General features: G+C 45.2%; 1 protein-coding gene across 5 annotated transcripts in view; it reads right to left on the reverse strand.

Moving 5' to 3' along the window:
* Nucleotides 1–17,751, reverse strand: part of GLT6D1 (glycosyltransferase 6 domain containing 1) — a 49,384-nt gene extending 31,633 nt beyond the window's left edge. The window contains exon 1 of one of the 5 annotated variants that reach the window (XM_082208984.1): nt 17,607–17,751. The gene's annotated coding sequence lies outside the window, so the exon portion shown is untranslated. Of the gene's footprint in view, nt 1–8,538; nt 8,903–14,541; nt 14,651–16,131; nt 16,291–17,606 lie in introns of those variants that run through there. The other 4 variants (XM_082208982.1, XM_082208985.1, XM_082208983.1 and 1 more) reach the window with 4 other exon arrangements.
* Nucleotides 17,752–20,808: the final 3,057 nt, after the last annotated feature.

Consider the following 20,808-nt stretch of genomic DNA (forward strand, 5'->3'; position numbering starts at 1 on the left):
TTATCCTTTCACTTCACAAGTTTATTCCAGACTCAGCCAGATTTCTGCCCTCAAACCTTGGCTTTTAAGGTATTCATTTAGACACTCCCATTCCCTTTCCACTTCACTTTTTGGTTTTTGTCTTATTATATCTGCCAATTTGGCTAATTCTAAATATTCTGAAAGCTTACATAACCACTCTCCCCTGGTGGGTAACTGATTCCCTTTCCAGTACTTAACCACCAGTATTCTTGCTGCAGACGTCGCGTATAAGAAAAAATTAGCTTTGTTTTTTGACATGCATCATTTGGCGACACAGTGATCTACTTTTACTAGCAAACCAGAAGTTATACTTTCCCCTGGGGAACATCTGTGTGAAACACCTACACACTGCAGCTGTGCTGCACACTGCCTCTCATTTCTCCCCCATCTCTAGCAAGTTAAGATGCAAATCATTCCTCACCTCCACCGCAACACTTCCCAACATTCAGGCAGGCCAATGGTAAGACTATTAATGTTATTGTTTCAGGGAATGCCTGGGCCCTTAGATCCCAGCTCAATCGCTGAGATCATCTGCAGACGCATCGCTGGTCATCCCCCAAGTCGGTGAGGCTCATTTGACAAACATACCGTATTTTTTTGCACCATAACACTCACTTTTTTCCTCCTAAAAAGTAAGGGGAAATGTCTGTGCGTGTTATGGAGGGAATGCCTACGGGTGGCATGCCTACGGATTTTCCTCCTCTAAAAACTACGTGCGTGTTATGGTCGAGTGCGTGTTATAGAGCGAAAAATACGGTAAGTCCTGTGGAAAGCTCTGCCATTAGAGATTCAACAGGCACCTTCTGCCTCAACTTTTTAAATGGCAGCTCAAAAACTTGAGAATTATCTAGTCTAACCCTCTGCAACGCAGGGAATCTTTTGCCTAATGTGGGAATTGATACCACAATGCTGAGATAAAGAGTTTCATGTTCTACTGATTTATTTTTTTACTTTTATGAGTAAAGGTAAAGGGACCCCTGACCATTAGGTCCAATCGTGACTGGCTCTGGGTTTGTGGCGCTCATCTCGCTTTATTGGCTGAGGAGCCGGCATACAGCTTCCGGGTCATGTGGCCAGCAGGACTAAGCCACTTCTGGCAAACCAGAGTAGCGCACGGAAACGCCGTTTACCTTCCCGCCGGAGCGGTACCTACTTATCTACTTGCACTTGGACATGCTTTCGAACTGCTAGGTTGGCAGGAGCAGGGACCGAGGAATGGGAGCTCACCCCGACGCGGGGATTCGAACCACTGACCTTCTGATCGGCAAGTCCTAGGCTCTGTGGTTTAACCCACAGCGCCACCCGCGTCCCTAATTTTATGAGTAGTTGTACAGTATATTAATATTTTTTTATAAATAACTATCACTACCTCACCCTACTTCTGTACCACCCAATAACTGGAGTTCTCCAAGGTTACAATGACCTTGGGTCGGTTACAATATCTCAGACTAAGCTACCTTGCAGGGTTGCTGTGAGGGTAAACTGGAGAGAGGGAGAAGTGTGCATCCCCCCAGAGATGAGATATAAATGTAATAATAAAAGACGGGGGGGCAGGGGGATGGCACACACTGCACCATAATACAGAAGCAGAACCTCCAACCTAACACGGAATAAAAACAGCAGTGAGAGTCCTGACAAAAGAACCGTGGCAAGAAATATTGATGGATTATGCAGAACTGGTGAAATTGACATACAAGCTGCGAGACAAGGGCAACTGTGACTTTAAAGAAGAATGGGAACTTTCTACAAAATACTTTTAAAAAACAAACCCAAAATGAATTGGACTCCTTGGCAGGTTTTGAATAAACATACACAAATTTATTGATTGTTAACATAATCTACAGATAATTTAAGGGTTTTTATAATTTTACAATATGCAGAGAATAACATGTGTTGAAAAATCAGAGAGAGGAGCTGAGGGAAGTCGGCAGGGGGGGAAGGGGGGAGGGTTTTTCATGGGGAGGGGAAAAATGGGGGAGGGGAAATGAAGATGATATGTTTTGATAATTTGTTATGTTGAAATTCTTAATAAAAATTATTTTTTTAAAAGCAAAAACACAGCAGTGAGAGATAGCAGCAAAAATTATGCATGTGAAAACTTTCTGTTGGAAAAAGACTCCTGCTGCTCCCACCACCACCCTCTGGCAGCTGGCAATAACCTTTCCTGTGGCTGCCCCCAAGACTGTGAAATTCTCTCCCGTGAGAAGGTAGACTGGCTCCCTCCTTGTTATACTTCTGCTGGCAGGCTAATACCACCCTATCCAGCCAGGTATCTGGAAACGAAGATGCAGACGGTGATTGCCACTAGGGCAAAGTGGAGTTTAATTGCTGGTTTTAAATGTAATTTTTAAACTAGTTTTTATTGCTTTATATTTTATAACAATGCTATATACAATGAATGTTGTAGGACTTAGAAGAAAGGTGGTATATAAATATATTGAATAAAGAAAGTACATTCAGCTCATGGTTAAGCTGTGGAACTCGGTTCCACAGCGGGCAGGAAGAGTCACCAACCTAAAGGTAAAGGTAAAGGTACCCCTGCCCGAACGGGCCAGTCTTGACAGACTCTGGGGTTTGTGCGCCCATCTCACATCTATTGGCCGGGGGCCAGCGCTGTCTGGAGACACTTCCGGGTCACGTGGCCAGCGTGACATCGCTGCTCTGGCGAACTAGAGCCGCACATGGAAATGCCGTTTACCTTCCCGCTGGTAAGCGGTCCCAATTTCTCTACTTGCACTTTGACGTGCTTTCGAACTGCTAGGTTGGCAGGCGCTGGGACCGAGCAGCGGGAGCGCACCCCGCCGCGGGGATTCGAACCGCCGACCTTTCGATCGGCAAGCCCTAGGCGTTGAGGCTTTTACCCACAGCGCCACCCGCGTCCTAGACAGCTTTAAAAGAGGATTAGTCAAATTCATGGAGGAGAAAGGCTTACAGATTTCCCCAGGTTGGTCACTGTGAGAACAGAGAACACTGTGAGAACAGTGGGCCACTGGTCTGATCTAGCAGGCTCTTCAAATGAACTCACGCTCCTCATTAGATAAACTACAAGGAAAAGTTCTGTGATGCTCCTCAGCTGTGCAAATTCTGCTCTGCTTAATCTTTCCATTTTGATGTGCTTATTTGGGTAGCTTCCTGCTTTGCTTCTGTCATGAAACCCAAGGCAGCCTGTGTGTGGTTCCTAGGCAGTCTCCCATCTAGGCCCTGTCCATTCTGCCCACTCGCAGGGCAATGAGGCAAGGATCTGAGTTAATGTCTCAAAGCTTGAGAGATGCTTTAAGGATGAGTCAGGCTCCTCATGTGGGCGAAAGTGAGTCTTAAGATAGTGTTGGCCTCTGGCCCACAAAGCAGGGGTATTGTTAAGCCTTAAACTTTTGCACACAAGCCCTGGATTTCCTGCCTCTTCCCCGCTCTTTTAAAAAACTTACCTTAAAAATAAAATGCTTACTTAGGTGCTATACATATTGTGAAGACAAGTCCTCTCCTGATTTAGAGAAGCTGTCCCAGTGTCTGATTTGATCCCAGAATGTCCCGCTATCCCTTAGGATGACACTATTTTCATTGGAGAAATGTTGGAGGGTATGGAGTTATCCGGCCCCCAAACCCTCTGAAGGCAACCCTGTATAGGGAAGTTGGTTTTTTAAAAAATGTTTAATGTTATATTATGTTTTTATATATGTTGGAAGCTGCCCAGAGTGGTTGGGACAACCAAGTAAGATGTGTGGGGTTAAAATAGTAAAATTATCATTATGGAATGGGACATCCCTATTTTCATTGGAGAAATGTTGGAGGGTATGGAAAGAGCCTGTGAGATCCCAGCCTCATCATAATTTTGTTCCGAAAGTTGGATGTTTATTCATTCATATAAATTATCGCCTGCAGATTTTATGCAAGGTTGTGTTATGGGTTCACAGATTGCCTCCATCCTACACAGAGTAGGCCTGTCCTGTTGCAATTAACGGCCATGATGAGCTCGGGTTCGTTAATTTCCATTGGTCTGCTGTTTGTAGGTCTAATTCTGGATGCAACTCTGTATCCTGAGTAGGGATGATGGGGAGATTCAAATCAATTATCCTCTAAAGGCAAAGCCATCTAAAGGCACAGCCTACCTTCAAAATTTGTACTTAACTGAATTTTGCAATGTGCAACTAAACTTTATCGAACTGTGTATATTGGGGGAAATATGCATAACAATAAATGTGTTGTTGGAATTAACATACAAAGATGCATTATATTAGGAAATGTTGTTTGCAAAAACATGTATGGTAAGCACAACTGAGCACAAAAATATGCTTATCAGGAGAAATTCACCCCAATTTTTTTTTAATGCAAATTGTGGTAGAAATTTAGAGAACTGAATCAGTGTCTGGAAAAATGGGGAACTGAGAATGACATTGACAGGTCTTTTTACCCCTAATCTCGAATCTTTTAAGTATTTAGCAATATCCTGCATTAGGCTTTTAATGGTTCATACACTTAACTTGAATGGAGCTATCAAACTAATTGGTTAGGCGGTAAGTTGGTTTTGTAAATTTATTAGCAGCTAAAGGCTAGTAACAATTGTCTTCTTCCCTCCCTGCTCCCCAATCATCCTTGCAACAAGTCACAGAGGCCAGGTGTAAGCATTGCAATAAGTAAATAAATTCAGGGTTTCCAGGAAAATGTGGGGTTTTTTTCAGAGTTTGATGGTTATGTGCCATGTGCATACATGAGAGAGCAGGGGACAGCAACAAATGACTGGGAAGGTGTGTCATTAAGAATGTGTTGCTTGTTAAAAGGAAGAGGAAAACAGTTGCACTCTTCCGCACGCCGTCCTTGAAGAGCACACAATGGTGCAAAACGTCACTCTGTGCGTTTCAAAGCTCAGCTGGCATGTTTTATCTCGGCACTGGGAAAAGGCAATGGGCACATGGCTGCTTAACTTGAAACTTTGATAAAATATAAAGGATTCTATAATCATATAATTAGGAAACCATTAATGAGGGTTTGGGAGAGAGATAAAGACTTAACAGAACAAAAGACACCTTGGTGGCTCTCACCAATTGAAGCCTTGTTGCCCAAGCCACTTGGCAAGAAAGGGGAGTCGCTTACATACAGTGATTTACTAAAAGATCGAGAAGGAAAATGGAAACTAAAAGAGTACGATGAAACAAAAGACAAATTTTAGAGTTGGTTACATTATAGGCAATTACATGAGACGTATAAAGAAGACCATAAGAAAGGATTTAGTTACACCACTTCTAGATTTCAAAAAGGAAGTCATAGAAAGGAAAGTGAAGTTGCTGAAAGGCGCATATAGTATTCTGCTAGAATGGGAAACAAAATATGAAGGGGTGAAATCGGTCATGAGCAAATGGACAAAAGATATATGACATAACATACAATTTGGAGATTGGGAAAAATTGTGGAAAACAGATTTAAAATTTACAGATTGTTCTCTTTTGAAAGAAAACTACACGAAAATGATGTATAGATGGTATATATCACCAGTACAGATAGAAAAAATGTATAAAACCAGGTCAAACATATGTTGGAAATGTAAAGAAAAGGAAGGAACCTTTTACCATATGTGGTGGGAATGCAGAGAAATTTTTTAAAAACTGGGAAATTATATATAATGAGTTGAAGAAAATGTTTAAAATGACATTCGTAAAAAAACCAGAAGCATTTTTGTCAGGGATTGTAGGGCAAGACCTGCCAAGGAAAATAAAGAACTTATTTATGTACGCTACAACAGTGGCAAGAGTCTTGATAGCACAAGGATGGACGAATGAGGAAACCCCGACAAAAGAACAGTGGCAAGAGAAATTGATGAACTATGCAGAACTGGCGAAACTGACATACAAATTGAGAGATAAGGACAACTGTGACTTCAAAGAAGAATGGGAACTTTTTACAAATTACTTAATAAGGCAACAAAACGAACTGGACTCCTTGGCAGGTTTTGAATAAACACACACAAATTTATTGAGGGTTAATATAGTAGACAGATAATACAATTTTACAATATGAAGAGAATAATACGAGTTGAGAAATCAGAGAGAGGAGCTGAGGGAAGTCTCGGGGGAAGGGTTTGTTCGGAAGGTGGGAGGGGGAAAAAGGGGGGGAAATAATGAAGATGATTTGTTTTGATAATTTGTTATGTTGAAATTGTTAATATATTTTTTTTAAAATAAACTTTGATAAAATACTGCAGGGAGAAACCAGATTGATTCCACGTTTGCTGTTTAAAATATGTGGGTTGGGTGGGTATGGTTAGTATCTTCAGGGGTACTGTTCATTTATTTATTTCATAGAATTTATACACTGCTCAATCGTAAAAAAAAACAAACCCAAACCCGCAAAGCTGTTTAACAATAAAACAATATTATCATAAATAAGAAGAATTAACGACAATACAGTGGTGCCTCGCAAGACGAAAAGAATCCGTTCTGTGATCCTCTTCGTCTAGCGGTTTTTTCGTCTTGCGAAGCAAGCCCATTGACGGATTAGCGCTATTAGCGGCTTATCTGCTGATCGGATCAGCTGATAAGCGGCTTAGCGGCTTAGAAAAGGGGGGGAGGGGGGAAAACCAGCAGGAACTCGCAAGACATTGTCGTCTTGCGAAGCAAGCCCATAGGAAATTCGTTTTGCGAAGCACCTCCAAAACGGAAAACTCTTTCGTCTAGCGAGTTTTCCGTCTTGCGAGGCATTCGTCTTGCGAGGCACCACTGTAATTTAAGACAGTCAAAAAGTTAAAATTAACAGCAAGCTAAGAACACTAGGTCGGCTTCCCTAAACGAAATATTTTTCACAGGCACCAAAAGGAGCATAGCTAAGGCACCAGTCCTGCTGTCAAGAGACAGTGAGTTCCAAAGGGTGGGTGGGGCCACACTGAAATATTGAGTTCTTACAAATGAGGAACAAGTATTACGTGGCACCTGCAATGGTGCCAGTTCTGCAGATCAAAGCATTTGAGTAGGCCCATATGGGGTAAGGCGATCTCGCATGTAAACTGGCCCCAAGTTGTTAAGGGCTTTCTATACCAATATCAATGCCTCTGGATATTTTTAGATCATGGGTAGGCAACCTACCAGAGGCTGGATCCGGCCCAATCGCCTTCTAAATCTGGCCCATAGACGGTCCAGGAATCAGCATGTTTTCACATGAGTAGAATGTGTCCTTTTATTTCAAATGCATCTCTGGGTTATTTGTGGGGTATAGGAATTCGTTTATCCCCCCCCCAATATATATAGTCCGGCCCCCCACAAGGTCTGAGGGACAGTGGACCGGCCCCCTGCTGAAAAGGTTTGCTGACCCCTGCTTTAGATAGCGTGCCCCAATGTCTGTGGTGTATTGCATCTGAATATTTGGCCCCATATCAAGAGAAGCCGAAGCACTTTTCTCACAGGGAAGCTGGTGGCTCACATTGGAGAAACGCAAGTTCCAGATCCCTAGTTAGTCCACAGATCTCATTGGGGGCTAAGGCAGTCCCTAACTCTCAAGTTAGCTTGCCTTTCAGGGTTGTTGTGAAGCTGCAGGGGACTGCCTGAGAGCTCCTTTGGAAGGAAAGTGGGAGGCAGACTACTGATTCTCAGAGGGCTTCTCTGAGCCCCTTCTTCAGAGAGGGTAGTCCAGGGACAAACAGCATACAGTTTTCTCAAAGGGACCCTTGCTCCCTGAGAATAAAGTTCTGCTGCATCTGCAGTAAAGGCTTCACAGGTCTGTGGAGTGCAGAAGCTCACACCTGACATATAGGCTGCCGTTTACCCTTTTCTGTCTGCAATCATGCGCTGATAAGAGCCATTTTGCACCTCTTGGAGGTCATTAGCTGGTGAAAGGAGATGGCTTAAAAATAATAATAATAAATAAATGTTAAAAACTGAGAAATGAACATGCACCTCTCAAGCACTACACATGTATGCTCAGAGTCATGCTAAACTCAGTGGTGCCCCCCCCCCACAAGCAAGCATGCCTAGGGACTGTAGGTGTGTTTATTTTGATGTCGCAAATGCATTTCCCTGGTGAAGAGTTCTGTTAAGTCCTTGTTCTGCGCCACCTTAAATCTACTGGTTTGCCTCACCTACCCCTGTTGTTCCATTTCGCCCTACATCGTTCCTGAGAAAACACACCCATGTCCTCAAATTCACTTCTCCCAGGAACCGCTGTCTTGCCAGAGGCTCACCGTTAACTTACTGCACAACGCTGGGGAACCTTCAGACACACTTGAAAACAAAGAGAAGAGAGAAATAGAACCAACTTCTCTTTTGTGCCTGAGAAGCTTGGGTGGGGAGGAATGATGGAAAAGATCAAGCACAGCGAGGTCTGAGAGGAAATAGGTGTGGATTTCACCCTGAGCAGATGGTCTGTGGGCTAAAAGGCAAAATGACATTTCAGTTTCTTTGGAGCGAAACTGGGAGGAAGCTATTTGCAGGATCACAATCAAATCCAAAACTTTTAAAATAAAAATAATTCTCACCACCACCACCACCACCACCACCACCGATGAACCGAAATCATTTTAGTAGCCGGAGTGTATACATACCGTTTGGCTGGACCTGACTTCTCTGAGCTGGAGAACAGCCTATGTAGGGCAGGGTGTGGAGTTGTAACCTGCCCAGTCTATATTCTGCTGAACTAGGCAGGACTTGCATAAAAGGAAACTGTCCCAGCACTTTCTGTCAAAATTAAGCCCTGTTTTGTTATTTCCAAGAGGGATTGTTCTAGATCTCACATCCTGAGCTATTTTGACAGAAACCCTGGGGATAGGGGAGAGAGAGCGAAGTTTTCGATGTCAAAACATGGGTAGTTGTGGAAGGGCAAGTTGCAGGCAGAGTGCGTCTTATGTTCTCTCTCTCTCTCTCTCTCTCTCTCTGTGCTGCTGCTTGCCACGTTTCCTTGTTTTGCTTGCAAAAAGCTGGTGAATCACATTCTAATTGGTGCAATTGCAATGGTTGGGGGGGAAACATAGTTTGAAGGCGGGGCCTTTTCCTTCCTGACCAAAAGTACTGTTTTGAATAGTGTGGCTTTGGCAATGCTATTTTTGTAGGAAGGAAAAGAAACAGAATGTGCGAGCATTTTGGAAGAGAAATGCAATCCGTTCGGTTTCCCTGTTTTCAAATTGTCCAGCCTTCTGGCCATTTTCAGACGGGTGAGGCCTGCAGATTCCTAAGCGGAGTCTTGTTCCAGGGAAGGGCTGTGACCAGAGCTCAACCTTCAGGATGGGGGGGGGGGAGAATAGCAATAGTGGGCGATTCTTAAGAGGCAGGCAGCCTTTTAAGACCAGGGCCTCTAGAGGCAGCTAGCAATAAAATCATTAAGAACAGAACAACAGGGCAAAGAGCAGGTTCTATCTCAGATCCTCCCAAGTGTCCTTGTTTTCCAGGGACAGTCTCAGATTATAACAGAAGTCGCCGCAAGTTTCTGATTTGATCCTGAAATGTCCTGCTTTTCCTTAGGACGTCCCTATTTTCATCAGATAAATGATGGCGGTTATGATACCTAACGGACTCTGCTCTCATCTGTGCCTCCTAGAAGCTGCCAGCAGGCAACAGCAGCCACACCCTGGGAAATGGGTTTGACTGGCTGGCTAAGCCAAGTGGGGATTGAACTGTGTGCAACGCAGGTGCTGTGCTGGACCTGCACCACTTTAAAGACCAACAAATTTATTGTGGTGTATTGTTTCTGTGGACTATTTTAGAAAAATGCAGCAGCGTCTTCAGAAGGATGAATGTATCTCAGTTCCTTATTTTCCTAGTCTTCAATTTGCCACATTTCCTAATCAGTTTATTTTTGTTTTTATTTATTTGTCATGAAAACAACTTGTTATTTTAGTGAGGATTTCTCCTCATACACACATTTCTGCAAGCAGTTCCCCCTAATCTAATGCATTTTAATATCCCACCCCCGCCACTGTAGCAGGAACCCCAATCATTCAGTTTGTACAAACTTCACACACTCACACTCACACACTACATATGCCACACTTCTGTTATAAATTCATAGAAAAATCAACCATACATCGGATTTGCACTGTTCCATTTTTATTTTACTCCATATGACAAGGACTATCAAAGGGGGGTGGCTTGGTTCTGGTCAGCCATAATCCCTTCAGCATACCAGCACATCCACAGGAGCCCTGCCCAGTTGCTATGCCAACCCTGATGGTCCTAGACAGAAGACCATCAAGATCACAAAGAACTTGCATATGGGAGTGGATTCAGCACAGACTGGAACAAAGGACAATGATCAGATCTTCCCTCTGGGGGCAGGAAACTGCCAACTCCCCTTTGTCTCCTGGAAGTGACTCATGGGGAGGGGGAAAGGAGGAATCAGCCAGGTGACAGGACACTCAGGTTACCACCACAACTCCTCCCTCAACCCCTCCTTTCTGTAATGTATGCATGATGTTTCTGGGGGTGGGCTTGACCTAGAGGATGGGAATTTCAAAAGTTTTTATAAGGTCTTGCACACCATCTTTCTGGGTCTTTCCTCTCTCTTGCAAGTGAGGGGAACACCCTGTTGCAACAGTTCAATAAAGGCCAAGCCTACAGGCTGCTGTTTTGCTCCAAGTTATCCTGGTCGGTGTCTTTGTTTTTGTCCAAGGGAGCCCTCGGATTTTTCCGGTAACACCACTAATGCACACCTTTTAATGGATGATGGCCCTGAATATGTGCCTTTTAGGGACACATATTTTGGTTTGAGAGCTTCATTCACCAAATTTGGAGAAGTGCAGAATTACAAAGAGTAGCCACATTCAGGTTTGTGGTTGCTCCAGGAGGTGTGAATTTGGCAGACTGCCATTAAAATGAGAACTGAACTGAATTTCCTCCCCATCCTTCTTCCCAAATAAGCTTCTGTAAAGCGTCAGGATGCCCCTTTAAGCAAATAATTCTGGGTGTTTGTTAAGGGTTCTGGGTGCTGTTAGTAGACCCCTACTTCCCTCACAGAGCTACAATTCCCAGAGTTTCTTGACAAGAGGGGTTGATCACCCCCCCAAGTTGTTGGTCTTTATAGAGTTGGAAGGGCCACCTAGTTAAAACTCCTGCAATGCAGAAATCTCAACACCCCTCCCCACCACACTTGAAACCAGACCCTGCTTAATTCTGCAAATGTGTGAGCAGTAAAACTGACGCACCACTCCTGTTTTGGGTAGTGTGCTCCTCAAATTCTTTCCCCACATACCTTATGTTCTGTTTGCATTTCTTTTTGCCAAAGTTTTGCTCATTTCTCTTCATGAGGAGCCAGCAGTGGTTTAGAGGTTAGAGCGCTGGCCTAGGACGTGGGAGAGAGCCAGGTTCAAATCCCCCACTTGGCTGTGAAGCTCACTGAGTGAGGCCCTCTTGGGCCAGTCACCATCTCTCAGCCTAACCTACCTCACAGGGTAATAATAATAATAATTTATTATTTATACCCCGCCCATCTGGCTGGGCTTCCCCAGCCACTCTGGGCGGCTTCCAAAAAAATATTAAAATACTGTAATACATCAAACATTAAAAGCTTCCCTAAACAGGGCTGCCTTCAGATGTCATCTAAAAGTCTGGTGGTTGTTGTTCTCTTTGACATCTGGTGGGAGGGCGTTCCACAGGGTGGGTGCCACTACCGAGAAGGCCCTCTGCCTGGTTCCCTGTAACTTGGCTTCTCGCAGTGAAGGAACCACCAGAAGGCCCTCCGCGCTGGACCTCAGTGTCCGGGCAGAACGATGGTGGTGGAGACGCTCCTTCAGGGATACTGGACCAAGGCCATTTAGGGCTTTAAAGATCAGCACCAACACTTTGAATTGTGCTCTGAAACGTACTGGGAGCCAGTGTAGTTCTTTCAAGACCGGTGTTATATGGTCTCGGTGGCCGCTCCCAGTCACCAGTCTAGCTGCCGCATTCTGGATTAGTTGTAGTTTCCGGGTCACCTTCAAAGGTAGCCCCACGTAGAGCGCATGGCAGTAGTCCAAGAGGGAGATAAGTAGAGCATGCACCACTCTGGCGAGACAGTCCGCAGGCAGATAGGGTCTCAGCCTGCGTACCAGGTGGAGCTGGTAAACAGCTGCCCTGGAAACAGATTGTTGTGAGAATGAAATTGGGGGGGTGGGGGTGGGGAGAGGTATGTACACCACCTTAAGCTTCTTGGGGGGGGGAAAGGTGGGCTATAAAATGTCATTAATGAAAATAAATAAATTTGGACAAGACTTCCATTTGCTGAAGCAGGGGTGGGGAGATTGAGGCTTGGGGCCAAACGCTGTGCTCTAGACATCTCTATCTGGCCCACACCCTTCACTGGACCTGGTTTGCACCACAAATGTCTATCAAATGTCTATCTAGCCCAGCGGTTCTCAAACTTTTTTCTTTGGGCAACACTTTCAGAATAAAAATTTGCTTGCTTCACACCATTTATTTTTACTGATAAGAAATACGTTGGGGAACAAAAAGAAATAACTCCTAGCAGTGCTTGATTTATAACACAGAACACAGATACTTTGCAATATGGGACACCCAGGAAGTATAAAACAATGCAGCTACATAAGAACACAAATCCTTCCTAAAATAGAATTATAAACCAGCCTCTTATGTATACAAACTCAGTGAGAGGTGTTGAGCTTGCTTTCCCCAGCTAATCTCATTTGTATTAGGTCTATGCAGGCTGAGACCCTCCCTGCCCGTGGACTGCCTCGCCAGAGTGGTGCATGCTCTGGTTATCTCCCTCTTGGACTACTGCCATGCACTCTACGTGGGGCTACCTTTGAAGGTGACCTGGAAACTTCAATTAATCCAGAATGCGGCAGCTAGACTGGTGACTGGGAGCGGCCGCTGAGACCATATGAGAGATCTGCATTGGCTCCCAGTACATTTCCGAGCACAATTCAAAGTGTTGGTGCTGACCTTTAAAGCCCTAAATAGCCTCGGTCCAGTATGCCTGAGGGAGTGTCTCCACCCCCCTTGTTCAGCCCAGACACTGAGATCCAGCTTTGGGGGCCTTCTGGCGGTTCCCTCACTGCGAGAAGCCAAGTTACAGGGAACCAGGCAGAGGGCCTTCTCAGTGGTGGCGCCCACTCTGTGGAACACCCTCCCATCAGATGCCAAGGAAATAAGTAGCTATCCTATTTTTAAAAGACATCTGAAGGCAGCCCTGTTTATATTCTCCTCATCAATACAAAGAAGCTTCTCTTTTTTCTGATCTTTCATATTTGTCAGGAAACCCATGTTTGCTACAATATGTTGTGGAGATCTGTAGAAGACTAACCAATGTGGATACTGTTGCTGGTCGTATGTACCATATTTTTTGCTCTATAAGACGCACCAGACCACAAGACGCACCTAGTTTTTGGAGGAGGAAAACAAGAAAAAAAATATTCTGAATCCCAGAAGCCAGAACAGCAAGAGGGATCGCTGCGCAGAGAAAGCAGCAATCCCTCTTGCTGTTCTGGCTTCTGGGATTGCTGCGCAGCCTGCATTCGCCCCATAAGACGCACACACATTTCCCCTTACTTTTTAGGAGGGAAAAAGTGAGTCTTATAGAGCAAAAAATACGGTATATATAAAATGTATGTTGATACTATACAATACTATGCCACATTGAAATGTTTAAACATTTGATTTGTCCTTGAATCTTCTCCCCATACATGTCATCCTCCTCCCCTGCCACTCCAGGGTGGCACACCACACACTGCTGGAGGGCCACTGCCCTAGCCTCCTTCTAGTCTGGGTGGTGGACAGAGAGGGGTGGGTGAGCGTAACTGCCCCTCCCACTTTTGCCTCTGGCCCCACCCACCACGGGCGTCCTGCCCTCGGGATGTTGCGCAAGAGGTGATGCAGTCCTCAGGCTGCAAAATGGGTCCCCAACCCTTGGAGCCTCCTTGCCTCTGACAGTGTTGTTTTCTCTGCTTGCTGGTTGGCATTATTATTGTGGTAAGTTATAAAATGGGACGCGGGTGGTGCTGTGGGTTAAACCACAGAGCCTAGGACTTGCCGATCAGAAGGTCGGCAGTTTGAATCCCCGCGACAGGGGTGAGCTCCCGTTGCTCGGTCCCTGCTCCTGCCCACCTAGCAGTTCGAAAGCACATCAAAGTGCAAGTAGATAAATAGGTACCGCTCTGGCGGGAAGGTAAACGGCGTTTCCATGCGCTGCTTTGGTTCGCCAGAAGCGGCTTAGTCATTCTGGCCACATGACCCGGAAGCTGTACACCAGCTCCCTCGGCCAATAATGCGAGATGAGCGCCGCAACCCCAGAGTCGGTCACGACTGGACCTAATGGTCAGGGGTCCCTTTACCTTTATTAAAACGGTGAATAGTAAAACAAATGGCATTGAAAAGACAGCAGAATATATATATATATATATATATATATATATATATATATATATATATATATAAACAACTGCAACCAGCTGAAGTAAAACACAGCACTGCAATAAACCAACCAAATGCATTGCATCTTTGTGGGCTACAGTCTCTTGAGGTCTGCAGGGCTAGTTGTGTGACAGAGAGTTCTATTCCCCAATAATTCTCCACCACTTCTCTACACCCGCCCCCGCATATCCCCCTCCACAAGTACCTGCTGCCCAGAGTGGTTTTCTCGTGCTGCCCAATGGCAGAGCTGGTAATTGATCTGCCCAGATGTCGCACAGCAATCCAAGTTCTCTGATGGGTAGGACTCAGCAGTCACCCAGCGCAGCCCCCATTTGCATCATAAATGTAAATCGCTATGATGCTACTTTAAAAGGCCATAGCTTCTCCTAAAGAATTCTGGGAGCTATAATTAGTTAAGGGTTCTCAGAGTTGTCAGAAGATTCCTGTGCCCCTCACAGTGCTGCAGTTTCCAGGACTGATTAGCAGCCAGTCTCTTTCCCCAGGGAACTCCAGGAACTGTAGTTCTCTGAGAGGAATGGGGGGGGGAGCATCCTACCCACCCCGGGCGCCCTCAATGTGCTACAGCTTCCATAATTCTTTGGGGAAAGCCAGGGCTATTTAAAGTGGTCATGGTGTTCATGCAGCCTTGGAAAACAACACGTAATTAGCAACAAGTATTTTTCCACAGAAAATTACACAATCCTATGCAAGGTTCGTCTGCATCACCCTCGACATTATGTTCCGTGGGGCTCACTCTTAGCCAACAACGGCAGCATGCTGCAGTCTTTAAGAGATGAGAAATTCAACATATGAGTTTCAAAGCTTCTCTATACAGGTGTCAGTCTCGCTGAATGTTTCAACATTCTCCCTCTGCCCCCACATACAAAGAGCAAACGTCAAAATCCCCTTTCAACATTTCCATTATTGCACTAACAGGGAAAGCCCAAGCCTCAAAAATTGAATTCTGATATGTCAACACTGATTTTATTTATATCTTTTCTAAATATATGCAGGCCAGGGTTGTCAATTCCATATTGCAGGCGGCGGCGGGGGGGGGGCAAGGCTGTGAGGGAGGCCTGGCAAGTTTTGAGAATATATGGGATTCGAATCTAGCCCTTCTTCCTCAAGGCCTCATATGCAAATACTGTACTGCATTAGAACGATTGCATTAATTCCACACGCACACCCCAGCCGCTTTCTAAGTCTTCTCGGGCAGTTAAAATCTCCTCCGCTAAAAGCATTTCTGAGCAGACACTTCTGCGTTTTACTGGATTCCCCCACCCCACCCGCGCGCGCTTTCCTTTTTTGCAACATCATCTTTGCTCTGCGTAAAAGCCCTTTGCAAAACTGCTTATCGCTGCCAGAAAGGCAGAGAACAACAGCTACGCTTTCCCCACCCGCCTCCCCCAAAACACACGCCACCCTTTTTCCCTAATACCATTTCCTGCAGATCAACTGCATTTGGGCAGACCACCACAAGACGGCAGAAAGAAAGAAAGAAAGAAAGAAAGCGCTCGGAGGATCCAAAGAACAAGTTCTGTGCCCTGGAGACACGTGCGCGTGTGTGTTTGGGAAGATATTTCTTAAACTCAAGCTAGCAGCGCATCGAAAGAGGCAAAATCTGTTGGGGGGGGGGGTGTCTGGAAAGCAGTTTGCCGTACGCCATGCGGGGGCGGGGACACTCGCTGTATGAAGAGGAAACAAAAAACCTCATAAATATCACTGGGGCACGCCTGGTATCTTCAGCCTGTCGATCTTTGGAGCCCGAACAGAGGAAGTAGAAGCACTGACAAACCTTGCCGAAACTCCCTGCTGCCGCTTTCTTACAGCCACAGGTCTCGGGAAACGGCCCTTAGCCTGGGAGGCATTGTGGCGCTGATCAGCCGGCAGGATCTCTCCCAGTGCCTCAGGGTGGGGTATGTTGTTCTTGCCTCTGCTGCACAGCTTTGGCCCAGGTCCTGAGGGCGCGCCTGACTTTCTGTGCTCCCTTTTTCCTGAGCCTTCTGAAAGGGCCTTTTTGGCTCTGCACAGCACTCTCCTGCCAATCATCATCAGCCTGCTGTCTCTGGCATCTTCTGGGTTGGCATCCCCGACGTGGAGAGAATTGGGCAAAGGGAGGTGTCGCCCGCCTCCCCCCACTCTTGTAACATACAAAGTTCTCAGCTAGTGAAGCTGATTTGGACTGCTGGGTTCATTTGTGTGCATATGTGTGTGTGCTTGGATTTTTTCACATGGCTTGTGGAACTCACCACCACAAGGTGCGGGCAGCAAAGGGGACAAATTCTCAAATGTGGTGGGATCATAGAATCATAGATGGGTAGAATTGGATGGGACTCAAAAGGGTTACCCCCAAATATGCCCATTTGACCTCTTCAGTCTACAGAACTGGCACTATTGCCACATAATATTCATAGAATATTCAGGAAAAGATCCCAAGGATCATCTAGTCCAATGCCATGCAATGCAGGAATCTCAGCTAAAGCATCCATGGCAGATGGCCATCTTCTGAGAGAGACCGTGAAAACAGCTCTTACTTCCCCCAAATTTCTCCTCATGTTTAGTCAGAATCTCCTTGTCATTAGAATCTATAGGTTCAGGTCTGAATAGTTTTGCAAAGTTGCAAACGGGGAAAATGATGAATTCTCAAGTACCTCTAGTTCCTGTGGAGAATATGAGCACCACAATTTGTTTTTCAGATGAACACACTCCTTAAGGACTTAGGAAGTTGTCTTGTGACCTTTGGTTCATTTTGCTCAGTACTGTCAACACTGGGACTGGTTCTTCAGAATGTCATAATATTCTTCAGAATATTATGTGGCACTTGCAAGCCCTACCTGGAGATTCTGGGAACTGAATCTTTTGCATAACATGCTTTACCATTGCACCACAGGCTGAAATTTGCTGTCCACAATTTAATATTGAGGTGTGGACAGACAAAGATTGGGCTTTTACCCATAATTTCTAAATAGATGGACTTTTGTGGACAGGGGCAGTGTACTTCTACATGGCAATTACAGGAGCCAAGTAAGGGCGGGGGGCTGTTATCTACACACCACGAATGAGGAAAGCTATAATCTACAATCACATACAGCTATTTGTTAACAACCTACATTCTCCGCAAAAATGCATGACGAGCTGTTATCCGTGAAACAGTAACAAATAAGTAACTATGAACTAATTTTAGGAGAGGTACTTACACCTACAGATTTTGTACTTGCTTAAAATATAACGTTCCCCGGAACACACACCCCATCTCAGAATCTCACGTACCCTTTCGATTTTTGTGAAGTCCTCCTGGATTTTCTAAAGGTGTTTTACACCTAGTAGCTGCGTCCGGTGGGAGTTGACACTGTAAATAAGAGGGAAGGAAGAAGAACTGGGGTTTCCTGCTGTGACGGTGAGCATAGTAGCTAAGCAGATGGTCACTTCCTTACTGAGTAGAACACGTGCCACGTTGGGACAGGAGCTCAGCAGCTTACAAACGGGGATATGCTGTGGACCTATAGAAGGCACCCTCTTTTCCCTTTCCCTTTCTCATTTTCTTTTCAAAAGATTTCATTATCTAAAAGAGGGGTGGGGAAGCACAAGGTAAGGGGAACATTAGTGCATAAGTGTACAAGTAAGATTAATCAGCACGTATGACAAAAAATAAATATTGCCATAGTTAATCACCAGAGCAATATAAATTGATAAACCATTGTAATCTCCTCCCAAAGCTGGAGGGTGGAGCACAGAATGGGTTGGAAGAAGAGGAGGAGGAGGAGGAGGCAGGCCAGGCAAGTGAAGGGCTGGGTACTTCCCCATCCTCTCCTGTACCAGGAGGGGATTGAAAAGGGATGAGCAGAGGATATTTCCATGCAGGTGTATTTAGGGCAGGGGTCAGCAAACATTTTCAGCAGGGGGCCAGTCCACTGCCCTTCAGACGTCAGCTTTGACTTTAAATACTTTACTATCTGTCATGTGCATACTTTGGGTTGGGAAATGCCTTTGACACCTTGACTCTTAGGACCCTGTAGGTGAGAGGTCAGTCTGTTACCCACTGCTATGTTCCAGGTCCTGAAGCACAGTGGGCAGACATGCTACTGCCATAATAAAGGTAAAGGTAAAGGGACCCCTGACCATTAGGTCCAGTCGTGACCGACTCTGGGGTTGCGGCGCTCATTTCGCTTTACTGGCTGAGGGAGCCGGCGTACAGCTTCCGGATCATGTGGCCAGCATGACTAAGCCGCTTCTGGTGAAGCAGTGCACGGAAACACCGTTTGCCTTCCCGCCGGAGTGGTTCCTATTTATCTACTTGCACTTTGATGTGCTTTTGAACTGCTAGGTTGGCAGGAGCAGGGACCGAGCAACGGGAGCTCACCCTGTCGCGGGATTCAAACCGCGACCTTCTGATCGGCAAGTCCTAGGCTCTGTGGTTTAACCCACAGCGCCACCCGCATCCCTTACTGCCATAATAAGTATTAACAAATCTTTGGATTGAATGTCTTCGTTCCTGCCTTCAAACATATTCAAGAGAAGTGGCTGATGGTCGAGATCTACCTATTCGTTTGAGCTACCGAAGCAGTTGCTATAGGGTACTCCCACCAGAGGTGTGTGTGGGTTCCTCCAACAGCTCTGAGATATTCCTCCAGTCACATGAGAGAGGTGCACTGGGGTTCTGAACCACTGATATACAGCTTCGAGAATGTTTTGCCTGAAATATGCAGAAGCTGATACCAGTTCTATAGGAGCCCAGATTTTTCCATAATTATGTTCATCCAATGTTTGGCTATTTGAATTTGAGTCACTGGGAATCACCAGCAGGGACAATGCTTTTGCACTCGCACTAGATCAGGGGTCTGCAACCTTTAAGACAAAAAGAGCCACTTGGACCCGTTTCCGAAAAAACAAACAAACTGGGAGCCGCAAAACTCGTCATTATAAAAATAACTTTTTTGTCACTTTTTATTATTTCTTTTTTTGACCCCTCAGAATTACTCCTCCTCATAGAAATAAACGTTAAATTAACAAGTTCCCTTTTTTGTGTGTGTGTTCACTCCCCTTCAAAACAGTGACCAGCGTACATGCCCCCTTTCAATGCAGTGACCAGCGTACATGCCCCCTTTCAATGCAGTGACCAGCGTACATGCCCCTTGCATGGGCCCCCATGCGACGTCACAGCCAGTACAGCGCCTGCCACAGTGGGGAGTGTTGGGGCGCACAATGCGCCTCCTCCCCTCGCTAGTATCCACCCTGGAGCCGCGGCAAAGGTGTTAAAGAGCCACATGCGGCTCCGGAGCCGCAGGTTGCAGACCCCTGCACTAGATGGTTCTGGCAAGCCTCTCCTTTTGGCCTTAGATAACTGAGATGTTCAAGGATAAACAAGGCTGTTGTGTCCAACTACCTGTTCGGTCCATATTTTACATTTACATCTTTTGGCTCAGCTCCTGAGCTGGTTGAGTGGAAAATCAGCACGTAGGGCTGGACACACCCTAACTGATAGTATGGGAAGTGTGTGTGTCTTTTTGCTTCGGATTGATTTTTCCATTCCGGCTCATTTGTCATATTTGCAGTTGTGTTTTTTGTTTGTTTTTTTGTTTCAGTTATTATGAAACAGTCTCCAGGCCAGAAAAGCACCTGACGAAAGATAAATGAGATTTGCGTGAGATTTGGAGCATTAAATCAATATTCCAATTAGCGTCATGAATGTGGCATCAGTTTTGTGGTTCTTCTGGATGCTTGTTGACAGATAGAGAGAGAAAGGAATTGTTCTTGGCTACATGCTAAGTCATGAAAGCATCTAACTAACAGGGTAAATGTTAATTTAGGAGTGTGTGAGAAGCTCTCTTAGGTATCCCTCCTTTGTCACATGCTCTGGGGGGCAATGTGGGAAATTTAAAATGGCAACTCACTGCATCTTTCTGAACAGCGCAGTATGTGCCCCAAGAAATATCCAAGGCACTGTTCCTAGTCGGATCAGAAGTTATATAAACTGGGCCTACAAACCAAGAGATTGAAAAAATCGTTTATTCATTCAGACGCTGGACAGAGCACAAGTTCACAAACTCTGTTCTGTGGACCGCCACTGGTCTACAAGCTTCATTCAGGAGGTACATGGCATTGTCCACATTCACTTTTTCTATTGACTTTTAATTGTTTATTTATTTCTTTGATTGCATTTTATTGTATTGCCGTTTAAATCCTGTGGAATGCAAATTGTAAGACAATAAAATACAGTGTGTGAAATAAAAGAAGCAATTAAAGTGCATATGGAATCTAGCAATGCACACTACACAGCACATTACAGTAGCTCAAACTTAAAAATCATTAAGTGGGATGTCTTGAATCTCCCCACATTTAGCTTCATGGGGTCTCCATGAGTTCTAGCCTTATAAGAGAGATAGAGAAACTTCCCCATCTCCACTTACTCTATGCCATGCAAAATTTTATAAACTTCAATCATGTTGCTTCTTATTTGCCTTTTCTCAAAGGT

This window comes from Podarcis vaucheri, assembly GCF_965113315.1.
Source record: "Podarcis vaucheri genome assembly, chromosome: Z".
NCBI classification, from domain to species: Eukaryota; Metazoa; Chordata; class Lepidosauria; order Squamata; family Lacertidae; genus Podarcis; species Podarcis vaucheri.